Below are 24655 nucleotides of genomic sequence, written 5' to 3'. Positions count from 1 at the left end.
CTTAGGACTCAGCTTCAAGTCCCTGCTCTGCCATAGTTGTCCTATGTGACTTTGGGCAAGTCACATTCCCTCAGCTTTTAAGATGTTGGTAATAGTACTGCCCTCTCACAGAGACTGTGGGAGGATAAATATGTCAGACTATAAGATGCTGTGGTAATGGGGGGCCATAAGTACCCAAGATAAACATAACTAATCTATGCTGCGTTTATCTGTGTGACAACTATGCCTTTGTTGTCCATGTAGTGCACCTTTACATCTCTAATGACTTAGATGACTTAACAGGCCAGCAGCGAGTTTGTGTTCGGTGCAGATTGTATGTGTTTTCTGAGACACAGTGGCGTCTCCTGGAGACTATTTTTTGTTCTTGCTTTAGGGTTCACATGGGGAAGGGTGGCACACACCCCTAGCCCCTACATACACCCGGGGAGGGGTGACACACACTCCCATACACCTCTCTCACAGAGGGAGGGGTGACTGACCGACACCTGACCCTCCCTGCCTGGTGCTCTCCACCCTCCATGACTGACTGGGTCCCCAGGACAGACCTGCCTCTCCTGGTACCTGGCACTGCATCTTCCTGAGGCAACACATGGTGGGGAGGGGGGGATGCAAGATCCCATCCTCAGATTTCTGCCAGAGTTCATACCAGAATGTGGCCAGCAGTAGCCTTTCAGCACTGTGCGGGAAGGAAGGGATGGGAGCTGCTTCCTGCTGCAGGGCAGGAGTGGGGGAGGGGCGGAGCCGGGACTTGGCCTGTGTCTGTGCAGAGTTCATCTCCCTCCTCCCCCAACTGCTTGTGAAGCTGGAAGCAGCTTGTCCCTTCCTGCCTGCACAGTGTCAAAAGCCAGCTAACACTTCCAAGCTACTTCTGGCCACCAATATAACCCAGCAACTTCCTGTCCCCCTCTCCGCCCCGCTACAGCATGGGCAGGAAGGGGTTAAGCCCCAACAATGCATTGTGCACCAGGGCCCAGGGAACCTGACTGCAGGGCTCCAGCAAACCCAGCCAGAGAGGTGGCTCAGCAGGGGAGGGTGCCTAGGGGACGGAGCTGCCCTGCACTCCCTGGGGGCAAGACCCAGGAGGCAGGGGTGCGAAAAGAGTGCTAAGCGCCTGCCCCGGGGGCTGCTATGGAGCCTACAGGTTTGAGGCATGAACAGTCTGGAAACTGCTTCCCCTCCCCTCCCCCTCCAGAGTTTAGCTGAGGGGCAGAGAGGCTTCCCTGTCCCAGTACTGTGCGTGGCTTTGGCACATGCAGGCTCGGCTCCTCCTGGCCAGCACTGCAGGCTGGAGAGTCTTGGGCTTTCCAGGCGTGCTGGCCCAGCCAGAGGCAGTGGGGGAAGGAAGGAAGGAGCCTGCCGGCCAGGTTGTTCATGAGCTGAGCGTGCTGACCAGGGGCTGGTTCTCTGCACAGTGCTGGGAGTGGGACGGGATGCGCCCTGGTGATGGGGGAATAACGGAGGAGCAGTGGGGCTTGAGGGTGAAGGGGCAAAGCAGGGAGAGGACAGCGAGAGGGGAAGCAGGTCAAGGGCCCCACCACCAGCCTTGCACACTCACCCCCCATCATTGGATCCCCCACCAGTAGGGCCCACCAACACTGTTGGGGACGTGGGGGGACAGAAAATATCAGCCAATATGCCTGTTTAAGAAAGTCAGGCCACCTGCAGGAGGGCTTAAATACAGGACTGTCCCTTTAAAAACCAGAACATCTGGTCACCCTGTGCATGACCAGTTAAATATTGCAACCAACTTCACAGGGCTTGTTCTTCCAGACATTCTCTTTACCTCTGGACTTTCATGGTGGGTAGCTCACCTGGCCAGAGGGTCCCTCCCAGAGCAGTAGAAGCAGCTGCACTGCAAAGCCATGTATTTCCTGGGGTTTAAGGGCTGATTTACTACTGATTAGTGCCGAATTCTCTTTTGGACCACATCGATACTGATGCTGGGAAAGGTTTCTCATGAAGAAAATGACAGAGGGACAGATTCAACTGAGGTGCAAACCAGTTTTTGCCATGTACACCCTGACCCAGGGCCCCCGATGGCTGGTAGTTCACCCGGGAAGGAGGCTGCAGCAGAGGAGAGCAGATGCAATCCACCCTACCAGGGAAGTAGGCAATTCTGGCTAGATGGAGGGCACCAATGTGTGCATCCTCTCTCAGTTTTCACCCTGCCCCCAAAACTAACAGCTCCTGTACCTGGTAACACCACCGGACCTCTCTTGGAGAAATGCTCTCCTGGGGGGAGGGAGGGGAAGATCAGGACTTCTTTGGCCCAAAGAAATGCAATTTACATCCCCCACACCCAATCAGACACATGGCTTCCATCCTCCTAGCTAGAGCACAGGGAGTATCATAACTCTCAGCACGCACGTATCACTCTGCACCAATAGAGCCCTTGTAAAGATTAATTCATTAGGCTTTGTAAACATCCCAGGGAGGGAGGAGATTATGGTCGTTGCCACTCTCCAGAAAAGGAAGCTGCCCTATTAACATCTTCTTTTTCCATCCCACTGGATTAACAGTTGACAAACAGTTAAACATCTGATTTCTGTCAGGCGACAGGTGCAATACGGAAAATGTCCAATTGCCCACCAGATGTCAGAGCCTCTGCAAAGGAAGAGAGCTGTCCAGGAATATATTTCCTGTGTAAAAATCTTGTCCTGCTTTCTAGGAAGAGCTCCCCTATGTAAGTGAAAGGCTGGGAGAGGGCTGTCAGCACTTCTTCACAATACTGTTAAAGAACAGCTGTTCCCAAGCATCCCACAGAAGAGAAATGCTCTCTGTCTAATCCATCTACATAGCACCAGTTAAGGCTCTGGATCTTATCTGCCTCTCTTCCTTCTATTTTGCAGCCTCTGCCTCTTCCCTAAGAATAGCTGAAACCAACATCTTTCCCTACTGTCCTTTTCAGCGGAGTTTTGTGCTTTTGAAAGGCTCTAGAATCACAACCACTGAGGCCAAAGTCCACTACCCACAGAGTAAGTACAACAAAGGCAGTAGTAGAGGAAGCTCCCCTCCCACCCACTGCCCTATCACCACCCCTGCCCTGAAGGGATCATTCTAAAGTGTTAGGTTTCAGAGTAGCGGCCATGTTAGTCTGTATCTGCAAAAAAAAAAAAAAAAAAAGAGGAGTACTTGTGGCACCTTAAAGACTAACCAATTTATTTGAGCATAAGCTTTCGTGAGCTACAGCTCACTTCATCGGATGCATTCAGTGGAAGGCATCCGATGAAGTGAGCTGTAGCTCACGAAAGCTTATGCTCAAATAAATTGGTTAGTCTCTAAGGTGCCACAAGTACTCCTCTTTTTTTTTCTAAAGTGTTAAGAGCAGTTCAGCCTCTATGGCCAATTCAGTCCTCAGAATCTCTCTAATAGGATCTATCTCCATTTGCTCCCTGGTTTGTGGTTTCTTGTGTTGGATGGTTATGGCTTTGGGTGGGGATTAACTAGCAGCATTTTCAAGTCATTTCTTCCTTAATGGCTCTCCTCAAAGCCACTCTGTCTGTGAGTACCTGGCTGTCAGCCAAATTTGCCAGGTTGGTGCCCACATAGGAGTGGTGCCTTTGGAGCAGAGAGGAGCAAAAGCATCCTTCAGGCTCCAGCAAGGCATGCAAAGTCCCCTAGGAGCTGCCACTCCTATCCATGGGGAGGCATTTGTGGGATGCCCCACATGCTGCAAACATTTCCTAAGTTGAGCATTTGCCCTTGGTTGTAACAGAATATCAAGGTATTCCATCTGTGCTGGCGGATGTCTGGCACATCACACCAGCAAATGGGACACTGGGTGGCTAAAATGTCCCATCTTTTGCTTTGCTTATCCCCGTGAGCCTGCTTTGGATACTTTTACTCCAGCTAGTAGCACCTTACGGCGTCATCCTGCTGATTTCAGTGGGACATGGGGAAGGGTGCCAGATTCTGTCCTCATGCAATATAGCTGGGCTCTCATAGTCTTATAAATGCTTAGTTGAACATTGCACAAAACCTAATAAAAATGCTAGTCCTGACCACAAAGCAAAGCTCCAAGGAAAAGTCTAAAGTGAAGCGTAGTGCCGGGGATGAAAGGAGAGCGAGAGGTCTAACCACTGCCTGAAGTTGCTGCTTTTTATTCTCTTTCCAGACACTTTTACATGTGCTGTCTGGAAATTCTCACAGTGAAATACACTTTTAAACAGGTTTGTTTTTTGTTTTTTAATTATTAAAAGGAAACAATTTCCTTCTTCAAATACTGGTTTCTTTTTTTTATTCCCCCTCTCCCTTGATTTACAATGAATCACTGGTGCCATTTTAGATCCAAATCCTCAGCCAGTTTAAATTTTTCTTGTGTGTGTCTTTCTTACAGATTTTTCAGCTTCAGCTGTGTCTTAAGCAGGAAGTCAGACTAGATGATCTGAAAAAGACTGAGACATATTCCCAACTGGCATAAATCAGCATAGCACTATGCTAATTTACACCAGCTGAGCATCTGGCCCATCATCTTTGCATATAGCACAAAAGGTATACATTACCAATGGGACGGTTTATCTGGGAACCGAAGAGTATGTTAGAGTTTCACCAAAACCTTCCCTGTTCTATAAACTAGGTGTTCTCACAATCAGGTTCCAAGGGCATTGTGACCATTCCCCCCTTTCTTCCTGGGTACGCTGGGAAGTGGGGCTCAAAACATATAGGAGAGGTTGGCCAAACCATTCTCTTACAAGATGGTATCATAATATGGAAGAGGCTAAGAACCCCCTGTTAAAGACAAACATTTCATGCATCAAGACAGAATAAAAAGGATTTCAGCAGGATGTACATTTTGCAACTTAATGTGACTCACAACAGACATCTCATTTTGGCTTCCCGGGCCTTTGCTAAACCTGGAATCCAGCTCTGAGTTATTGAAACCCATCCTCCTCTGCCCCTCAAAAAAGAGGGGTTAAAGTGACAACATTTTGCAAAATGAACACATGAAAAGAAACAGTCTGCCACTTCACCTGATCTCAGTGAAATCAGCTGTGCTGCTTTTCAAACCATCCCCTTCCCCCTGCCCCACCCCTCAGGAAAATTTTATGATGGAAACAATGACAATTGTAACCAGTGCAGCAACAAAGTGGGCCTGTGTTTCAGCAGATTTCAGTAATTTACTCCGCAAACTTTCTAAAAATTTAGACTTGTATTAAATCAAACTGGATCCCCTCCTGCTGCTGCATTAATTACAGACCTGGGGCCTAATCCTGTACATGCTTGCTCAGCCAATGAGTCCCACAAAACTCTACGCATTCGTGGCATGAGGGAGGACTATTCAGATGAGGAAGAATATCCCAGAGCAGGCCATCAGGAAATCCTCTCTCATCTTTGCAAGGTGCTTTAATTTACTGGAGGGAAAAAACAGCAGGACCTTTGTTGATGCCTGCACTACTAGAGTGGCTGATTTGACATTTAAAGGGACAATGTCAAAATTTGTCCAGTTCACATTTTATGGACATAAGTGTTATAGTTGGATAAGTATTCTAGAATTTACAGGCTAAATTCAGAGGTAAGGTGATGTAATCATTCTCACAATAACCCTGTGAGGGAGGTAAGTCCGTATTATACCAATAGAATAAGAAGACAGGATTTACCAAAGCCAACAGAGGAAGTCAGTGTCAGAGCCAGGAGTTCTGATTCCCTGCCTACCCCTTTTCTGTTAAAGCCTATAGAGAGGACTGTGGTTGAACTCAAGTTGCTTATCTGAATTTAAAAAGTGGAGTTGCTGTGTCTTCACAGCTATTTTAAGCAGAATTCGCTAACTTGAATTAAGTACACACTTTTTTTGGGTAGTGTAGACATATCCTTGGACTCCTCCAATGTGCAACATCTGTGTTCTGTGCTCCAGGCACCAGACTACATTCAAATTAATGTGCAGCACTTTACAGAGGTGGGAATTTTCTCACATCAACTTTGGGCATAGCACAGGTACAGGATCTTTTCCTCCTTATCAGCAAAGCCCCTACTGTTTGCTAGTTGGCTTTAAGGGAGCCTAGTTAGCGGATGAAGCAACAGACTGCCGAGATAACTGATGGTGCAGAGCCAGGCAGTAGGATCCTCCCAGACAGTGAGTTCTGCTAGCGGAGACAAAAATGCCAGCTGCCTGCCCAGCCCCTCTTTGAAGTACAGCATCAGATCTGTCTCCATGGGAACTGTAATGAGGGCAGGACTTCTCTTTACCATCTCAAACTGAGGGGGGGGGGGAATTAAGAAAATAATGAGCCTTTCCACAGTGATATGACTGAGTAAACTGAGTTGGAGCAGCTGGAATGAGCAAATGCCTTTTTGTTGCCCCATGCTGTCTCTTTGTTTTGCTTTTTCTAAGCTTGGATGAATTCTTTGTGAAATAACAATTCCAGCACTTGCTGCTGTGAACCATGTTGCTGCAGCATAAACCTTGAGCACTAGTGGGTCTGCACTCTAGTCTTGCTGGCTGTGACTGCAGCTTTGCACTGTTTTTTTTTTGGCTGGACAGCTCTCACGCTACCAAAGATCAACGTGGGCCACCAAGTCAGAGGTGTGCAAGGAAGAGGATGGGGAGTCAGAGTGGATGTGGGAACGGGAGAGGATGGGTGTACAAGCCTGACAGTTCAGGTGTGATTTTCAGAGCTACTGAGCCCACGCAGCTCTGATTAACTTGAGTTGGAGTGGTGGGTGTGGAGCATGCCTGAAAGTCAGGCCATATGATGAGGAGTACAGAATAGTGAGGTGGAGTGAGAAAGTATGTGTGGATGTGCCAGCAGAATGCTGAGCACAAAACATGTATGTAAGCCATGTGAAATACAGGACCTGATCCACAGCATGTGGAAGTCAATAGAAAAAGACTCCCGTTGTTGCCAATGAATGGGCTTTGAAACCAGCCCATGCTGCACAAAACAAACATTTTAAATTGGAAAGGTTTGTAAAAGTAATTAAAAATAAACATTTTTAAGTCAGACTGCAACAGGGATACAAGAGGGAAGTCACTCCTGAGCAGGGGGCCCAGCACGAGGTCTATTGCCATTTTGCTCCCCTAAGAAGCCTTCAAAATAGGACAAGAGTGGGGCTGCATCTGCTTCATGGTGCCCCTATGCATTGGGTGACTTACATCCCTAGAGAACAGCTGTCACCCTGCACCCAGCCTCCATCACTGCTACTTGCTGATTGCACCTCCTGCTATTTTCTGTAATTGTTTCCCTAATTACATAAAGCTGGCAAAGTTCAATTTGTCTTTTCCTCAAATTAATTTGCTTTCCACTGTATACTGCTGGATTTGTCTCCCAGTGTAACTCATGTGTCTGCAACCACTGTTATTCATTTGGATTCACCCCCACCCCAAATGAAATTTGTTAAAACAATAAGTCTAATTAATCTGGTCACATTGTGTAATTTCAAGTCAGCTGCTTCAAAAATATGGGAGTCAGTTTCATGTTATCCAAGCTACTGACTGTCCCTTCTCCACCTCTTGGGAGGTAATGCACACCAAACTGCACCTCATGATGCACACATTGGTGCAGTATGGAGAACCAAGGTATTTGTAGTGGAAGGTGTCATGAGACTAAAGGGCACCCTAGGGAACAGAGACTAACAAGGAAAAAAAATAGAGACCATTGCAATATTTATTTTTAGCATGAAAATGTATCAGACAGGATATTGCCACAAGTCCCATTGACTTCCACTGAGCATATGGGTCTAAGCCTAAGCCTAACCCTAATGGAGGGACACTAATTTACACCAGCGGCAACTTAGGTAAAAGATTATATGGAATAGTGGCAGTCAATAGGTCACAATCCAATTAACTGGACACCTTCCTACCTTTTAGAATCCACTTTTCACAAGAATCCAACTCAAAAATTACCACCGTGTATGTCAAGTATCAGAGGGGTAGCCATGTTAGTCTGGATCTGTAAAAGCAGCAGAGTCCTGTGGCATCTTATAGACTAACAGATGTATTGGTGCATAAGCTTATGCTCCAATACATCTGTCTAAAAGGTGCCACAGGACTCTGACGCTTTTACCACTATGTAGGTTATTTTCCCTACATAAGCCATAAAGGAGAGGGCATCAGATCGATGAGAGCAGAGCTGAGGCAAAGAAAGGGGGTGAGTTAAAATATAACTGACTATCTAAAGATAGAGCAACTATTAGGAGAAATGGAAATACTCCCTCCGTTAGACTAATTCTTGTATTCTTGTCCCACTGCCTTTCTAAGCAAGGTTGTTTTTTTTCCAGGCAAAGTGACAAAATGCAAAACAAGGTTTCTAGATAGGCATCTATCTTTGTTTAATTTCAATAGACAGCCCATTTCCCTAGAGCCATGTTACCTGGAATCTGGGGACCTCTGAGGCAGATTTGTTTTTAAGTTTGGGACATTACCTAACAAGCTGAACAAAGGAACACAGGTATGGTCACAGTGGCTCATACCATGATCCCTTTAATCGGCTATCTTATCTGACAGTGGTCTGTACCAGATGCTTCAGAGGGAGGTGCAAGAAAATCTGAAGTGGATAATTATGGAGCAGTCTACAGAGCTTCTTCCTAACCCCAAGGAGGGTAGTGGTTGAGTTATGCCCTGACACATGAGGGTTTATAGGTGTGGTAGATTAAACTAGCTAGGATTACAATTGCTGGAGGTATTATTCATATAAATCATTACTAAACTCTTTGGGCCAGATGTTCTGCTGGTTTAAATTGGCACAATTCCATTGAAATCAATTGACATTCTGCAGATTTACACCAGCTGTGGATCTGGCTCCTTGAATCCTACCAAGGTCTTTGCTCAATAACACTTTGTGACACTGAGTTCCATAGACTTATGATGAGTCATGGGAAGAAGTTTAAACTTTGTTTTAAATGTATTGGTTTAGCCCAGTAAAAAGGGGTCACTGGTTATGTACAGATATAAAGGACAGTCCCTGCCCCAAAGAGCTTACAATCAAGGGTTTTGCTTCTGTCACCTTTACTCATGTTGGTTAGTACCCGACTCTCCAAGCAGTCCTGTAGATTTCCAAGGGACAACTCATGGAGAGCAGGACAACGTGAATAAGGGTAGCACATGAGATCCTAAATAGGTACAAGTGGTGACAGGTGGATGTAGACCACCTTGTAGTCGAGGGGGGGGGGGCAAAGGGAGGGAAGACACCAGGGCAATGGATACAGGAATAGAATTGGCATACATTAGCACAGTGCACTGTTTGGAGACATCCTAGGGTATTTTGAATAAATGAGCAAGAGATGTCCGTGAACTACTCTCTTCTCACTTTTAAGTCATTGTTTACAAAACCATGAGGATCACAGACAGTTAGATCTGTCCCTAGTAATCAACTATTTGAAAGGAAATTGACAAGTTTATCAAATCTTTAGTTAAAAATCAACCAACATGTGTAGTGTATGCACATTTTTCTGTGAGACAAAGGATATAGTGCTAACCACTGAGGATAGCGTGAGTTCCCCCTCCTGGAGGGAATGCTACAGGGAAATCCGATCAGTGGTCCTTTCAGCTTTTAAAGTGGAGAAGAGATGCAGCAGCCAAGCCCATTTGTGGGCTTTAGGTGCTGTACAATGTGAACTCTTCAGTTCCTTGGTATTTCACAGCCTTATGCAGACTGCAAGACAACCTTCATTAGGGACTGAATCTCAGACCTGACTGCAGCCAGTTCCTTGGAGTGGATTTGGGAACAGAGTCATCATTCAGAAACAATAAAACCTAGTAACCTTTATCAAAACCAGTGCACAGTCTCCTCTATCCCTGGCAACTGCAGTCAGCTGCCAAAGTGATTGAGTAATTAAATCTTTCCTTGTCCCCTAATTAAACACAAGATTATATTCACGTAAAGCTTTGTCCACTTCCTTCCATGAAATAAGAGAAATGAAGAAGTCATGACATCACATGCTCCACAGAGCCAACCCAGGTTAGCTGCCACCCCTTCATTTCAGTGCTCAGACCTGATAAACTAGAGCTTATCTTCTGCTGACTGCACTGATGCAGCCAAAAACTGCAGCTGCATGTTTAATTCCTCAGACTTTATGAACTTTCCATGGGGGAAAGTTGTTTTGGAGCCATAAAAGATGGCTCTGTGGTTAAAGAAAACTGCCAGTTCAAACTCAACCTCTCTCAAGCTGCTCTCCAGAAGGGGCTCCTCATGCTCCAGTTATTCAGTCTCTCTCACAGAGAGAACATCCACGGAAGGAGATAGATACTCTCTCTTCACAACGCTCAGATCCATGAAGTGGCCATGCTCTTAGGACATGATCCAAAGCCCACTGGAGTGAATGGAAAGACACCCACACATGACTTTAGTTTAGGTCCTTGGTGATGTGGAGTCTGACTTGGAGAGTACTAAGCCCTGCCTTCAGTCACAGGAGTTTGCAGTGACCACAGGTTTGCCCTATCACATCCAAACACCATGGAAAGCCCTTCTCTGTGGATGTAATTGTCAAAGTAGAAAGCTGTTTTAATTCCAATAGCACCATTACTCACCAGAAAACATTGATCCCTCAAGCAAGCAACAGCAATTCTAATATAAGCTTAATTAAATGAAGGTTATCAACTCCAGCAGAGCCCAGCAAACCCCTCTTTCTCTGCACACTCCTTGATACACCATCTGCATTCTCTACTGCTGTTGCCAGATAACAGACAGTCACAGGTGCCTCACCTTCACGTGGATCATTACTAACAATTCCAGCTGACTGAAAATATTAGCAGACACATTCAGTGACATCAAGTCAAGGGTACCAGGGGATGTTGCTATAACAATTCATTAACCTGGGGGAGGTACCTGGACACTATGGTGATCGAAGGCAGTACAAAATGGCTAGAGAGATCTCCTTCCATCAAGTAGTACATGCCATTTAAACTTGTACTTTCCACCTTCTATTGCTTTGCCATTTAAGTCAGTCTTCTGGCACCATATAAGCAATAGACTGGATTTGTAGTTTGTGCCCAAAATTATAGACACAAACCTTGCACCTGTAGTTGTAGGCATTTGCCCAGACAATCACTAATTAGATAGCTTTCCCTATGCATGTACAATCACTATGACAGTATTTTTACATATGCAATTCTATAAACCTTGACCAATAAAATCAGACAAAATTAGATCAATTCTTTCTTGGTGTAACTCCACTGACTTCATTGGGTTTATCTGGCAGATCAATTTGGCCCATGAAGCTTAGAGATTTAAGAATTATACTCATATACAAAGTCTGGTGGTGATTTGCTATTGTAACCTCATAATAATAAACTTGGCCCGGTAACACATGCTGTGGTATCTAGCCGGTAATCAGAGATTAGTAACATCATGGTTGTTCAGAATACACCCTATCAAACACAGTCAGACTGAAAAGTGTCCCCCTGAGCTCCTCAGACTAAAAGCACTTGTTGCCTCTGGGGTGTTTTGGGCAGAGAGGGCAATATGTTGCAGTGGGTTGACTGTTAGCCACAGTCTCTTGGACAAAGTGCATCTACTGATGGAATATTTTAAGGCCAGGAACAACGGAGACCCCGTAAAGGCATTTACTCCGTTGCCTATGGCATTCTGATCAAGGACAGTGTCCTCCCTCACGGCTCAGCTACACTCCTGCTTCACGCTGCAAGGAAATCAACCCGCGGTTAGGGCTTCGCAGGCTCCAAGAGCAAGGCGATGCACCAACTTCTCACCCTCGGACTCAGATAAGACTAGAAGCCGGAGCGCAAGAGAGAGAGACACCTTCTCTCCAACGCCCGTGCCACTGCTGAGTAGCACCAAGTGGCAAGGAGAACCGTGGCCCCCTTTTTCCGGGGCTTGCACCAGCCAGTCTCCTCCCTACTCTCTGCCCAACTCGAACGGGCCACTTCTCCACGCAGTCTGGTCACTACTGGGGCCAGAGCCGTCTCCTCTACAGCTCCTGCCAGGTGGTGGATCAGCCCTCCCCCTAGTTCCCCGCTTCAGCGAGCCTAGCCCTGCTCTCAAACGCCGGCTGAAAACAGCTCCTGGCTTGTGCTTCTTCGTCCCTCGAGCATTAGTTCTCTGTATTGTATCCTCCTGCCGTGAATCAATCGGGGGATGCACGCGTGAGCCGGAATCAGAGCTACAAAGCGGAGTTGTCTTGCCGCAACTCTTGGAGGTGGAAATGCCCCAGGAGCGCACTGGCTCGGCCCCCTGCCCGGGCCGGAGGGAGCTGCCCTCCCCACGGAGGATGGGGTGTTTGTTCCTCAGTGTGAAAGGGACGCGGAACTGACCCGGCAGGCGGCCAAGTTCAAAGTCTGCCCCCGTGGGAGAGCTCCTCCTGTCCGCCGCACACCCACAGTCCCGCCACCCCAAGTCTAATTCGGAGCACGTGCCCCGGACAGACTCCGCCACTGCCTCCGGAGCCACTCCGGCCCCACGCCGCATCCCTGCCCCTCCGGCGCGCGGGGCAGACGGAGAAAGCCCGACGACAGCCCGACGGCCCTTCGCGCCCCTCGGGGAGGCAGGTCTCCGCGGGCCGGGCGCTCACTAAGGGACCCTGGCAGGATCGGGGCTGCACCCCGGGCAGGGCAGCGGCGCCTTACCATTGCCGTGTGCGCAGCCTGGCCCCCCGGGGCATGGCCCAGCTCCCTACGCGGCCGTCTGCATCCTCCCGCGGGCTGGCTGCCTCCCCGGCCTGTCCCACAGCCCGCTCCCCTCGGGCAGGCGCCGCTCGCTGGCCCCGCTCCCAGCCAAGTTGCTGGCCAGCCACGAGCGCACGGACCAGCAGCTCCCCCGCCGGCTGACCGCGCCGCCGGTTCCCCGGGCTTCCTAAGTCCTGGATGCTCCGGCGCCGCCTTTCAGAGGCAGCCAATCAGCGCCGGCCGGCGGCCTGCCAGCCGCGCCCGCCGGCTGAGCTAGGGAGGAGCCGGGAGGAGCGGGGCAGGCGGGACAGCGGCGGCACGGGCAGTGGCGGTGCGGAGCGGGCATCGCGCACCCGGCCGTGCCCTCATTGCTCCAGCCGGGCTCTGGGGACGGGAGCTTCTCGCTGCGTGTCCGGAGAGCGTCAACTCTTCTCAGCCGTCACACTGCCGGGTCACTGGCTGGGGAAGTCCCCGCCTGCCTGCGGCGTCCTGCGGACAGCTTAGCACTTGCTTCCCAGCTCTCCTCCTTCCTTTGGAAGACGAGTCTGACGTTTCTGTAGTAGGGAGGAAGATAGACAGACGGACACGGAGTAGCCAGATCACCCTAAGCCGGGGCTAGATCTTCAGCGGATGTCATACATGGAACTAGCTCTATGGCCTGCTGAGAAGTGGGCCTCCGGCTCCATAGGCTCCTGCATCTTCCGGGTGCTGGAAATTTGAACCTAAATCCTGCTCTGAATTTTGAAAATGCTCACTTAAATACGGGGTTGAGCCAAAACCCCGCATGTGAGCGCCCTAAACGAGGGTGTCTTCACAATCCCAGATCAGGATCCCAGTTCTGCCCTGTGAGCGCATCTATAACAGGGAGTGCAGCTTTCAAACAGGAGAACCCTAAGTCCTGTTCTTGTCTGACCTGGCTATGAAAATGTGACCGTGAGGCTCCTGTTGACTGTCTCAGTGATTTTCAATCCAAATCAGATCTGTTTGCCAAGGAAAATTTGTTTTCTCTAACCGCCAGCCCTGCAGACCCAGCCTGGGCTCTGGGTGTCAAGCTGCTGTCCTTCCACCTAGCTTATCATCACCAGTATCTCCAACTCTTCAGGACATATTAGGGCCACAGCTATCTCTGTGTAACTGTGTGGTCTTCAGATTACACCCTAAGTGATACCTGTGCAATCACATTTCCAGTAACAGGCTTATCCAGCTGTGACTACCTGGAATTTAGTAACCCCTACTGTTGATCATGCCCAAGATGGGTCAGAATCCAAAGCACACTCTATCTTTGAATCAACTGGTTTTTACTATGAATGTCAGCAGATAGGACTCTGATACACAATGAGAACAGGTCTCTTGAATAAGACCGTGGTCCTGCCATGATGACATCAACCTAAGCAGACCCCAGACCCCGCAAGGAGCTTAATTGAGTTCAGGCAGATGCCACTGCAGGATTAGGGTAAAAAAAGGTGCCATTTTAATACAGGCATTCTTCAGAGGAGGACCACACTGTAATAGGGTGTTCCAGTCAAGCTTTTGGATACTCAGAATGCCACTTAGGTTGGGATATAAAAGGGCATTTTACACCAAAGTGAAAATTTAGGGTTCTCAGTATGGGAAAATGGACAGCCTATAAAGGTGCCTGTGTTTATGAGGAAGGTTATCTACCACATTACAGCACATAATGGTGGTTGAACTTTTTCAAATTTTCCAAAATACAACAAACATTTTTCACAGAAAACCCCCAATTTTTTCAATCTTTCATCCTTTCCCTTTTCCAACCCATTCATAGAATGGTTGAGATTTGGATGGAAAACTTTCAACAATGGTCTGTGAAAATTTGTCAGCTTTTTCCACCAGCTCTAACAACCTAGTTGCACAAAATCTGACACACAAGGCTACGATACAATTTATTTTTGTTCATTACGTACATTTATTAGATGTTAGTCACTTTAGTAATGAAATGCAAGATTAAGAATAATAATATATTATGTGTTAAGAAAATTATTTGCAGGGTTGGATCCAGGAAGAAATGCTGTCTCTAACCACAGACCAGATTCTGTCAAACTTTGGCCCCACAGCACAGGCTCTATCCATTGGTCTATACAGGCCTGAGAGGAGCCCTCCCAAAGTTGAAGGTTAATTTTAATGAATTCTCAACAGAGATTTCATTTTGTATCTTCCCAGTACTATGAGCTTCCAGTGCTGCTCGTGATCATAGCTTTTGTTTTTAATATTAATCCCACATCTATTTGCCTTAATCTCGTGGTTTTAGTTCCTACTGATAGATCATGATACTGCTGTTCCTGCACCCCCCACACCGCAACACACACCCCACTCACTGTGATCTCCTCCTGCAATGGAGAAGATACCTTCCACGGCATACTGTCTGACAGGCCTGATAGAACAATTATGACAGCAAGAAGGCTGCTGCTAAGACAATATCTGCAACACTACCACAGGACTACTGTCCGTAAGTGTAAGCCTGACAAAATAAAATGACAAACCTCAGAGCATATAGGTCCCAATCCAACAACATATTTAAACACTGACTTAACTCTAAGCATGAGTGGTGCTGTTGAAGTCAATGGATTTACTCACATGCTTGAAGTTAAGCATATGCTTTGCTGGAACAGGAGCATATATACAGTAGAACCACAGAGTTACGAACACCTCGGGAATGGAAGTTGCTCGTAACTCTGAACAAAACCTTACGGTTGTTCTTTCAAAACTTTACAACTGAACATTGACTTAATACAGATTTGAAACTTTACTATGCAGAAGAAATATGCTGCTTTCCCTTTTTTTTGTTTTAGTAATTTACGTTTAACACAATGTAATGTACTGTATTTGCATCTTTTTTTTTTCTTCTCCCTGCCGCTGCCTGATTGCATATTTCCAGTTCCAAATCAGGTGTGTGGTTGACTGGTCAGTTCATAACTCTGGTATTCGTAACTGTCTACCTGTAGCATAAATCAAAATCACTTCTATCTATCTGCCTATGTTCTTATTCTGCAACCAACACTATGGTACATGAGATCCTGTCCTCTTTCACCCTAATCCATAACATTAAATTGATGACTGGGGATTGATGAATTAGGGAGTTGGAACTACATTAAAGAAAATCCCTACCAAACACTGCTTTGTTGCATCACAGCAAAACACTCAAAGCTCTGATCAACTCTACTGGTCCCTGGATGTTTTTAGGGAAATACACTTTTTTATTTATATTTTATTGGTTTATTTCCAAAAATAAGAGAATAGGAAAAAAGACAGAAGGACAGAAAGATAAAGGGAAATACATTCTGAAATCATGAACCCCCTGATTTGGATCCAGAAACTTTGAGTCTAATTCAGAGGGTGGTCCAAGTCCTCTTGATGTTTTAGAGGCTGACCCTCAACAGGCCTAAGAGATTAGAGTACAGAATAGAGCCTACATTGACAAATCTCTTATTGGTTCCTGTACTCGGCGTGAAGGTGTTTGTGAGCTCAACTGGGTGACAAGGGAAATTCTTCACATCACGCAAATTAAGTTTGATTTTAATGGTGCTATTGAAAGTCTGTTCTGAGTTCCCAAGGCAGAATCCACCCATTCTGCAGACAGGCTGTGAGTTGGACCCTCGTTGTTTTTATCTCTGTTACATCCATTGTTCACATCTGATCCTTTTTGTCTGTGTGTGTGTATTATGGTAAAGAAGTCTGAGGGTAAATATTCTGCACAATAGGAATTAGCCACATGCAAGGCCAGTCCTCCCATCCAGACAAAACCAACAGGTCACCTAGGGGCAGCAAAGTGTTTAGTGATTCTTTAGTGTGTGAGTGACAGCAAATTGGAAGAGGCAGATATTCCCCAGTTAGCCAAAGGCAACAGAAGGGTTGGTGTGTCAGTGCGGGTCATTAATGGAGAAATGTACAGGACAGACTTCTCCTGCATCATAGAATCCTAGGACTGGAAGGGACCTCAAGAGATAATCTAGTTCACAGTCCCCTGCACTCATGGCAGGACTAAATATTATCTAGGCCATCCCTGACAGGTGTTCGTTTAACCTGCTCTTAAAAATCTCCAATGATGGAGATTCCACAACCTCCCTAGGCAATTTATTCCACTGCTTAACCACCCTGACAGTTAGGAAGTTTTTCCTAATGTCCAGCCTAAACCTCCCTTGCTGCAATTTAAGCCCATTGCTTCTTGTGCTATCCTCAGAGGTTAAGAAGAACAATTTTTCTCCCTCTCCTTGTAACAACCTTTTATGTACTTGAAAACGGTTATCATGTCCACTCTTCGTCTTCTCTTCTCCAGACTAAAGAAACCCAGTTTTTTTCAATCTTCCTTCATAGGTCATGTTTTCTAGACCTTTAAGCATTTTTGTTGCTATTCTCTGGACTTCCTCCAATTTGTCCACATCTTTCCTGAAATGTGGCACCCAGAACTGGACACAATACTCCAGTTGAGACCTAATCAGCACAGAGTAGAGCAGAAGAATTATTTCTCATGTCCTGCTAATATTTCCCAGAATGATGTTCACTTTTTTTGCAACAGTGTTACACTGTCGACTCATATTTAGCTTGTGGTCCACTATGACCCCCAGATCCCTTTCCACAGCACTCCTTCCTAGGCAGTCATTTCCCATTTTGTATGTGTGCAACTGATTGTTCCTTCCTAAGCGGAGTACTTTGCATTTGTCCTTATCGACTTTCATCCTATTTACTTCAGACCATTTCTCCAGTTTGTCCAGATCATTTTGAATTATAATCCTACCCTCCAAAGCACTTGCAACCCCTTCCAATCCCAGCTTGGTATTGTCCACAAACTTTATAAGTGTACTCTCTATCCCATTATCTAAATCATTGATGAAGATACTGAACAGAACTGGACCCAGAACTGATCCCTGCGAGACCCCTATCATTATGCCCTTCCAGCATGACTGTGAACCACCAATAACTACTCTCTGGGAACGGTTTTCCAACCAGTTATGCACTCACCTTATAGTAGCTCCATCTAGGTTGCCTTTCGCTAGTTTGTTTATGTCATACGAGACAGTATCAAAAGCTTTTATTAAGATGATGTTGAAGTAAAAAGAAAACAGTACAGATACCACATCTCCCACTTCCCCACTATCCACAAGTCTTGTTACCCTGTCAAAGAAAGCTATCAGGTTGGTTTGACAAGATTTGTTCAGTCATGCTGACTGTTACTTATCACCTTATTATCTTCTAGATGTTTGCAAATTGATTGCTTAATTATTTGCTCCATTATCTTTTCAGGTACAGAAGTTAAGATGACTGTTCTGTAATTCCCTGGGTTGTCCTATTTCCCTTTTTATAGATTGTCATTATATTCGGCCTTTTCCAGTTTTCTGGAATCTCTCCCGTCTCCCATGACTTTTCAAAGATAATTGCTAATGGCTCAGATATCTCCTCAGTCAGCAACTTGAGTATTCCAGGATGCATTTCATCAGGCCCTGGTGACTTGAAGACATCTAATTTATCTAAGTAATTTTTAACTTGTTTGTTCCCTGTTTTAGCCCCTGATGCTACTTAATTTTCACTGGCATTCATTATGTTAGATGTCCAGTCACCATCAACGTTCTTGGCGAAAACCGAAACAAATAAGTCAATAAGCACCTCTGCCATTTCCACATTTTCTGTTATTGTTCCCTCCTCCCCCCCCCATTGAGTAACGGGCCTACCCTGTCCTTAGTCTTCCTCTTGCTTCTAATGTATTTGTAGAAGGTTTTCTTGTTTCCCTTTAAGTCTCTAGCTAGTTTGATCTCGCTTTGTGCCTTGGCCTTTCAAATTTTATCACTACATACTTGTGTTATTTGTTTATATTCATCCTTTGTAATTTGACTGAGTTTCCACTTTTTGTAAGTCTCTTCTTTGATTTTTAGATCATTGAAGATCTCCTGGTTAAGCCAGAGTGGTCTCTTGCCTTACTTCCTATCTTTCCTACGCAGTGGGATAGTTTGCTCTTGTGCCCTTAATAATGTCTCTTTGAAAAACTGCCAACTGTCTTCAGTTGTTTTTTTCCCTTACACTTGCATCCCATGGGATCTTACCTATCTTATCTTATCACATGGGTATTGACTCCTTGATGTCTGATTGATTGGAGTAGAGTGGAAGTTGAGCACTACCTTGCTACAAAACTGTTCATTGGAGCCCAGCACCGTTAGCTATACTGAAGTGCATGCTATAACGTGGGTGAAAAGACCACTGCAGATAGGAGAAAGAACACAGGAGTCTTGTACCTTGGAACCTTCACAAATCCTAAGAACAGGGAGTGCTGCATGCTAATTCGTCATGCTTCTTGGTGTATTGCATCATGCCTTGTTTTAATGCAAATTCCCTCCCAGACTATAAATGTGTCCAGCATGAACATGAGGCCAAAATATTAATTCAATTTAAAAAAAAAAAAAGAAAGAAAAACCTGACAGGATTATACAGAGCGGGAAAGTAAAGGGGGGTGTTTTTTCCTCTGTAATAATAACAAATCAAGGCTCTAGTTTTAAGGAAACTTGATATGATTCATTGAGACTGAGTCACAATCAGTCCTCAATGGAATTCTGTCTTTGCTGCTGGGGTTGTAACTCTGTTGCCGTTTTGCATGCCTGTTAGCTGTGGTCTCAATCATAGATGTGAGAAAGGGAGATAAAACTGACTTGGCTGGCTTGGCTTTTTTTATGTGTGTGGCATGTTCCCTTTGAAAGCAGCACAGTCTCCTTTGCCTGGTTACTGGGGTTACTTTTTCCAAAAAAGAAAAAGCTGAATATAGGAGGTTTGATAGGTTTATATGACCTATTAGATCCATTCCCCTGCCTCGAACAAGATTGCACCCTCCTTTTTAGTCCAATCCAAGATTAAAATATTGAATCCAATTTAAGGTTTAACACTTCCTTGCCCTCTCACTCCAAACCAACGGTTTGGAGGTTACCTCTGAATAGGGTTTGTTCTTGGGCCCATCCATGAGTCCAGGCCCAAGTTGCAATGTCCAGATCTGGAAGTTGAATACGCCAACATTCAGGGCCATTAGGTTTCAGCTGGGTTTGGGATTAGTCCATTAGAAAGAGATGAGCCATTTGCAAAATGTGGATTTAGTTCTGGGTTTAGATTTTGAACACCATCAGAGTTCAGGAGTGTTGAGACCAAACGTTCTAGTTTGGGATCAGCTCAGTCCTTCAGGTGCATTACAGTCTCTGTGCTACCACTATCTTCTTTTCTATACTTTAGTAGTAGTAGTATTTCTTTTTCATTCCAGTAGCACCCACAATACGCAAGGTGCTTTCCAAACAGAAAACAGGGCACAGTTCCTAGGCAACAGCTCACAGTCTGCAGAAAGAGGGCAAGGGAGTGGTCCAAAACACAAGTGGTCAAGGTGGTGAATGGCCTTATGTTGGTGGTGAAGGTTAGAGTAGCACAAAAGGGTTTGGCTCCGGGGAACTGGTGCACTTGGAAACAGCCAGACCAATTTGCTTTCAGTGTTTGGGGGCAACATTTTCAAAAGACGTGTTGATTCTAGTGAGATGACCGGAGTCTGAGGAAAAACAACTCTCCCTCCACAACTTTTGTGTGCAGTAACTTAGGTGGACATGAGGTTTCAAGGGATGAAATAGCTCCCGTTATCTCCTCTATCCAGGTATCACCTTTACATCTGATACATGTAACTTCATGGCAGCCTTTCTGTTCCTGCTGCAACGGGCTCATTCTCATCAGCATATCTTATATCAATTTAGACTGGACCCAAATACATTCCTGATACTGATGAGGGAGTGCTGGGGGAAAAATACCTTTATTTTTTCTTAATTGTGTTGCTACTTTCTCTCCACTGGCAAGAGTTCAGTTAGTTCAATGCAGTTTTCTCTCTTCGTCAGTTACTCTTTCTTGACCTGGACCTTTTACCAACTGTGTCATGGGTGCTCAATGTGCTTAGTTTACATGTATATACTTGGAGGGTGGAGTGAGTTTAGCTTGCATGTGTGTGTTTGATATGTGTGTGTGGTCAGTGTGTGTTTAGCATGTGTGTGCAGTTTGTGTGATATAAGGCAGATTATCAGAAAGGTCAGTTTCCTCAGACTACCTTAGGATGACTTGTCACATTTTACCAGGAGAACAATTAGCGGTGCTAATTCATCATACTGTATTTGTAATGCTATGTGGAAATACAAATCTAAAATCCAAATTTAGAAAATGCTAAATCCTGCCTTTCTGCTTTACAGGTGAGAATTTGTATTAATAGTGTATCAATAATTATTCATAATATATACCTTGCTTTTCACTAGCGGCTTCCATCTGAAGGTTGCAAATTATTTTATAAGCATTAAAGAACTAATCCTCACAGTGGCCCTTCAAAAGTATTTATTACCTCATGAGTATAAATGGGGAAACTGAGGCATCAAGAAGCTATTCCAGGCTCACGCAGTGAGTTAGTGGCAGCGCTGGGAATAGACCTTGAACTCCTGCCTCCCAGAGTCCTGTAGTCAGAGTATTAAATATGTCATACATAGTAACAAAATTTTCTTTCTTTCATTCTTTGTGGGAAACAAATTTTAAGATTCCCTTTTTCTCCATTTACAAGGTGTGAATAGAAAGCAAGCCATGTGTCAAACAACCCATTACGAATGTATGCACTGGGATAGGGGGTTGTCAGGGCTGAAAAAAAAATCCTTCCTAAATCTGAGCAGACCCTCGTATCTTCCAGCAGGCAAACATTGTGCTTATGTGTCCCTTCAGCTCATTTTCTGCTTTCCATCCTCATAGCATGGCATTGCTAGGTAATGTTGCTAGGCAGCATGTATGCAAATAGGTGGTCAGTCACCATTTGGGGACAGTGCCTATAAACACATTTTCTTTTTGTCTTTTTAACACGCCAATTCAGTGCCTTTTAAAAAAAACAGCTCAGTGAGACTAAAGAGAGAAGATGCAGCAGGGCATGAGACCAGATGACATGTGGATGTCTCTGTGGTGTTGCATTCCTTAGACCAAAAATATGTCCAATAAGGAGAGAATTCTTCCAAACTGCTGCAAAGTTAGAAGAAAACAAATGCAGTTTGTTCTTTAGAAATACCTGGCATTTACTAGAACCCCTTTCTGCCTAGGATCTCAAAGTGTCTTGCAAACGTGAATGAATTAAGTTTTATACCTCCCCACTCCATTTTATAGATGGAGAAACCGATGCACAGTTGTACTGCGGCGATAGCTCTGGTATCAAATTTCAACATCTGTCAATGAAGAAACAGACAATCTTTTCACTTTTTTTGTGAAAAATTTGTCTCTTTTTCAACCAGCTGTAGCTAAATGTGTCTTATTATTTCCTCAGAGTTCTTGGTACCTTAATATCAAGGCACAATTCAGCACAGGGGGAAGAGGTATTGCTGCTCCAAGTTATAAATTCTCAAATGAATTTGCAGTGTCTACACTGGGACACACCCTACGGTGGTGGGGGGGGTATTTCCCAAAATTACAAGTTTTGCCAGCATGTTGGGTAAAAGGGTACAGTTGGGTAAATTTTTTCAGCTAATAGTTTATCTGACATGCCATGCAGTTTCAGGATAACTGAACCTGTTTGTGAATTCTGCTCAAGTTTGGTGAATCGTTTCAGCTGACAAAAAAAGAGTAATTTTTCCCCCAGAAAAAATCAAAATGTTTCATTTCAAAACCATGGTTTGTTTGGAAGTTTAACTAGATTTAACCAAAAACAAAAGGGTAAAAAAACTCTGAAAATTAAACATGTTTAATTTTGGATCAAACGAAAAACATCGTTTAATCCAAAACATTTTTTTGGATTTGTTCTTCGTTGTTCTTTGTTGTTTCATTGAGAAAAAATTAAAAATTGGCATTTCCGATGGGCCCAAAACTAAAAGATTTTCTGGTTTTTCGGTTCAGCCACCAAACCAATCAATCTAATGTGGTAGCATTTTACCCCCATTCTGAACTCCCTGTTCACAGCTGTCAGAGGGCTAACTCTGAGGGAGGGCAGTGGGTAATCAGGCCCAGCCGTGGCCTTTGTCAGACTGGGGGTTAAAAGTTGCCCCATTCTTCAAAGGGTTTAGAAGAGATAATTCGTTATAGTAGGAAGCTCAGCCTTTGTTTCAGAAGAGACATGTTTTCTGAGTTTCAGGTCCCATCGCCCCTCTCTGTAAACCCCTTCCCTTCCCTCTCCTCTGCACCATTGGCTAATATGAGGGGGTGGGAGAGTGGGGAGGACCAACATGAGAAAGAAGAGGCCAAACTTTTGCTGTGAAATCAGAGGCAGCTGAGATATTTGAGCCTGGCTTGAAGGAAAGGGGAAATGGTGGGGAGGGAAGATAGCTCCCTTGGTTAAGATAAGGGACAGCAGGGCTGTGTGTTCTACGGGTGGACAGTTGCTGTGTGTGTCTGGGCGTGAGTGTGGGTGTATGCCCACACAATAGGGTTCCTATCTGATCATGCGTATGTGCAGACAGTACCTCTCTGGCTGTCGCTGTGAGTGCACATGCCGCTCGTGCTCTCGGAGTGTGTCCGTGTGACCTGTGCATGCACGCATTGGGCATCCCTACAAATGCATATCGTACCAGCACCCACCTTACCCTCTGTACTTCAGGGTGATGAATTCCATCCCACAGATCCAAGGGCAATTAAGCACCAGCTACCCTAGCTTCTCCATTCTCAAGGCAGCAAAAAGTAACCCTTGTTGTGACTGGTGAGAAGAGGTCAATCTCTCCAAAGAGCGACAGTTGCACCCAAGCCATCAACCCTTCCAGATTAGATTTTCTCAATTCCCCAGGGAGTAAAAAAAAAAAAAAGGGGGGGGGGGGAATTGTATCATAGGCACTTAAAAAAAATGAAAGAAGAAAGGGAGAAAAGGTTTCTGCAGCCCACACACATTGTTCTTTCAGCTGCTAGCTTATTAAACACCCCGTTAGCCAGCTTGTGTGAGTCACGCAGTCAAATGAAAGGAGCCCCCACAGTGCCAGCTCGGATTCGCTCCTTAGCCAGGAAAGTTTGCTAAGAGCTTTGATTTTCAAGAGAAACTTTAGCTGAGTTTGTTTTGTCTCTGTTCTCCTGCAGGAAAGTTTTCATTTAGGAGGGGGTTTGGTTGGAGAGTGTAAGTGATAGACAGGCAGCAGGGGGCAGACTCTTGCCTGCATGCTGCATTCCCTACCAGATGCTCAATGAGTTTGCTTTTTCTAGTCTCACCACGCTGATCTTGCAGCATCCAGCTCCCATTCTTTTCAGTGGAGATTCTCTATCGGTCTCTAGAAGAACTTCTCAAGACTTTCCACTGTGCAGGATAGAAAATCAGGATCATTCAGTTTGGGTGTCTGAGTGAAATTCATCCCTGTGCAAAGGGCCAGCACAAAGGGCCAGATTCTTTGCTCATGCTGGTGGGAATTGGGAGTAACTCTACTGAAGCCAATGGAGTGACATCCATGTAAAAGTGGCATATGTGAGAGGAGAATCAGGCCCAGTGTGTACACCGGGGGTCTGGTCAGGAGTGAATTTCAGCCTCTGTAAGTATGTAGAGAAAGGTTTGCATGGGGGTAGGGCTTACTGCCCTAAATCCACAACCACTACCCTTTTGAACACTGTAAGTGAAGAAAGCAGCCAAATATAAGCAGCCAAACCCAAATCACAGTCCACATCATCTATAACTATATGCAAGTGTGAATAACAGAGGCAAGTGAATCACATTCCCAGGCCATTGTGACCACCTATTCTGACCTCCTGTATAACACAGGCCAGAGAACTTTCCCAGAACAATTCCTTTTGAAATGTACATAGGTAGTGTTTTAAATTATAGCATATATATGTAGACATTCAGAGGCAATGGTAATGAGCAGCATGAAATGCCTATGAAATACAATTTTGAGTTGATAATGGGGACCTCTAATAATGGATTTGTGCAAAGCAACAGTGTGACGGGGTGGGACTCACCACTCTGGTGCCTCCTGCTGGCTGTCATGGGAATTAGCTCTGCTCACCAGGACTCCCTCCTCTGGTGGTGCCACACCACTGTCACTTTTGTTCCAGGACTTGCGCCACTCCCAGGACTGCGGCATCCTCTTCAGTGACACTGCCCTCCGGCTGTGCCACACTCTGTGTTCTCCCCTTCCGGGGGGGAGGGGGGGGCTT

At 45.5% G+C, this 24655-nt stretch overlaps 1 protein-coding gene across 4 annotated transcripts in view; it reads right to left on the bottom strand.

The window, feature by feature from the left end:
* HTR4 (5-hydroxytryptamine receptor 4) overlaps positions 1 to 12743 on the bottom strand; it is a 212600-nt gene extending 199857 nt beyond the window's left edge. For all 4 annotated transcript variants that reach the window (XR_012669597.1, XR_007358115.2, XM_048861979.2 and 1 more), the window contains exon 1: positions 12515 to 12743. The gene's annotated coding sequence lies outside the window, so the exon portion shown is untranslated. The remainder of the gene's footprint in view (positions 1 to 12514) is intronic.
* Between the last annotated feature and the right edge of the window lie 11912 nt (positions 12744 to 24655).

Source organism: Caretta caretta, chromosome 8, assembly GCF_965140235.1.
Source record: "Caretta caretta isolate rCarCar2 chromosome 8, rCarCar1.hap1, whole genome shotgun sequence".
NCBI lineage: Eukaryota > Metazoa > Chordata > Testudines > Cheloniidae > Caretta > Caretta caretta.
Note: the sequence above shows the minus strand (reverse complement) of the source record. Positions and strands in the feature narration are given on the sequence as shown.